Source organism: Mandrillus leucophaeus, unplaced genomic scaffold (genome assembly GCF_000951045.1).
Source record: "Mandrillus leucophaeus isolate KB7577 unplaced genomic scaffold, Mleu.le_1.0 Scaffold929, whole genome shotgun sequence".
Classification (NCBI taxonomy): domain Eukaryota; kingdom Metazoa; phylum Chordata; class Mammalia; order Primates; family Cercopithecidae; genus Mandrillus; species Mandrillus leucophaeus.
Window position 1 is genome coordinate 789,832 of NW_012110130.1, and position 3,019 is coordinate 792,850.

Here is a 3,019-nt window from a genome sequence, read left to right on the forward strand (position 1 = left end):
TTTTTATAGAGCTGTGGTATCCCGTGTTGCCCAGGCTGGTCTTGAACTCCTGCTCTCCTGGGCTCAAGCAAGCCTCCCGCCTATTCCTCCCAAAGTACTGGGATTACAGGTGTGAGCCTGAATTACAGAGCCTGGCCAACACTTTCAAGTTGATTTTTTAAATTCTTATTTCACAAAAAAAAAGAAAGAAAGGAAGGGAAGGAAAGAAGGGAGGGAGGGAGGGAGGTAACAGATGTAGAAAGGCTAAGTAACGCTTATAGAAGGCCGTAAGTTTAGGACATACAGTCATGTGCTACTTAATAATGTTCCAGTCAGAAACAGACTGCACATACTACAGTGGCCCCATAAGATTACTTTATCATATTTTTATTGTACCTTTTCCATGTTTAGATATACAAATACCATTGTGTTACAATCACCGATAGTATTCAGTACGGTAACATGCAGTTATCTAGCCTAGGAGCAATATGCTCTACCGTATAGCCTAGGTGTGTAGTTGACTATACCATCTACTATACTATCTAGGTTTCTGTAAATACACTCAATAATGTTTGTACAACAATGAACTTAGCTAATGATGCATTTCTCAGAACATATCCCAGTCTTTAATGACACATGACTGTACTCCTAATTACCATGTCCCATCTTCCCACTATCACACATGCATTCAACACAGATTTACTGCTTTCCCATGCTCAGAATGCTTCAGCCTACCCCTTTAGTTTATGTCTTAAAACCTAGAGTCCTTTGGATGGCGTAAAAGGCACTTCTTGAGCTGACATCTGCCTACCATTGATGCTGAATCCTGAGCAGTTGCCAGAACACACTATGCCCTCCCACATCTGTGCCTTTGCAAAGAACACTCCACTGCCTGTAAAGTCCTTCTCCCTGTCCTTCTAACATATACCCACTCACCCTACTCTGCTGAAGTTTTGGGTCTTCAGGGAAACTTCCCACCTCAGCCTCTCTCTCCACATACACAGCATTTCTCTTTCTAATTGAAGCTGTCTCTAGTCCCCGCTTCTCCCTTTTTTTTTTTTTTTTTTTTTCCCCCGACACAGGGTCTCACTCTGTCACTCAGGCTGGAGTGCAGTGGTGTGAATACAGATCACTGCAGCCTCAACCTCCTGGGCTCAAGAGATGCTCCCACCTCAGCCTCCCAAGAAGCATGGATCGCCACACTGCACCTGGCTAATTTAAAAATATATACATTTTGTAGAGATGGGATCTTGCCATGTTGACCAGGCTGGTCTTGAACTCCTGTCTCAAGCAGTCCTCCCGCCTCAGTGTGAACCACAGTGCCCAGCCCCTACTTCTTGAAATCATGGGTAACAGCTTGCATAAGTATCCTGAAGTATTTCTTACACAGTATCTTCTGAAGAGACCAACATTTATTTGAGAAGGGAAGCACCTGTTCTTCCCACAGCAGTGGCAGTAGTACATCAACAGTGCACAGCTGAATTGGGACAGGGGCCAGGACAAAGCAGAAATCTGCTGCAGAGACCAGGAAAGATAAAGGATATTCTATAGCAGGATCTGGGCAAGCAGCACTCATCCATATCCTTTGCATTGCAAACAGAGGAGCTACCTCCTTCCTTTTCATTTTCCAGTTTGTTAATGGCTCCTAGAACCTGTGAGAACTAACTGATTTTGACCTCTTAACAGTTGCCTTTCAACTACCATTCATTCACTGCAAGCCTACTGTGTAAATGGGCCCTGGCTAACCACTTCAGATATATTGTCTCTTGTCCAGCTTCAAGTGACTCTCTAAGGGAGGGATTAGCCCCACCTCACTAGTATGGAAATGGAGTGATCAAGTGACTTGCTCTGAATTATACAGCTGGGAAGTGGTGAAGCTGGAATGCAACTCAAGTTATGTCTAGATCTAAAACTCATGCTCTTTTCTATGCTCAAAGCTGCATTTCAAAACTGAACTTTAGCATGGAGTCTATGATGAGTGGCTCATGTCTTTCCACCCAGCACCTAGCCCAAGGCCAAGCACAGAGAGGGCTCACAATGGACACTTGGAATGAGTAGATTCTGTATGGAATGGTTGGTAAATGAAGGCCTGGGCGTGGTGTGAACAGTGTTATGGGACAGCAGAGGAGGGGGTGGTGGCTGATTAGGGGAAATGGAGAAGCCTCTGCAGAGGAACAGAGTTGAGTGAGGCCTGGAGAAATAAGTAGTCAGAAAAAGACCAACCAATTCAGCATTCTCACAGCAAAGACCACTAACAGGCAATTCACAGAACAGGAAACCCAAAGGCCATGAATAGGTGCTCCACATCACCAACAGTCAGAAAAACGCAAATTATCTCATGCATAGTAGATGAGACTACAAACTGGAAAAGTGTGTTAGGAGAGCTATTTGGTAGCATCTATCACAATTATAAATGAGGTATGTTCTTAAATGTATGTACAAACATTGTGATAGAAAAAAATGGAAATATTCGTTAGTAGGGAATAAACTAAACAAGAACACATTTATACTATTAAAAAATATTATGCCACTTTTGGCTGGGCGTGGTGACTCACGCCTGTAATCCTAACACTTTGGGAGGCTGAGGAGGGCAGATTTCCTGAGCCCAGGAGTTTGAGACAAGCCTGGGCAACATAGCCAGATGCAGTCTCTAGGGGGAAAAATATATATATACACATATATATATATAGCCACTTTTAAAAGAATAAAGGAAATCTGCATGCACTGACATGGAAAGATTCCCAAAGATGTACACTTCAGTGAAAAAAGGTAAATTCCAGAGCAGTATGTATATAGTGTTCTCATTTTTGTTATGTTTTTAAAGGGTACAAGTGTGCCTGTATATAGATATGTGTGTATATAAGTGCATAGACAAAATACTAGATGAATACCAATCATTAACAGTGGTTATTTACCTCTTAGGAGGGGAGTAGGAATGGAGGAGATTGAGGAATGACTTTCACTTTAAAAAGTAAGATGTGATTCATTAAGGAAAACAGCACATTACTTCTGTGGCATTCACATCAAAAGTGCATAACTT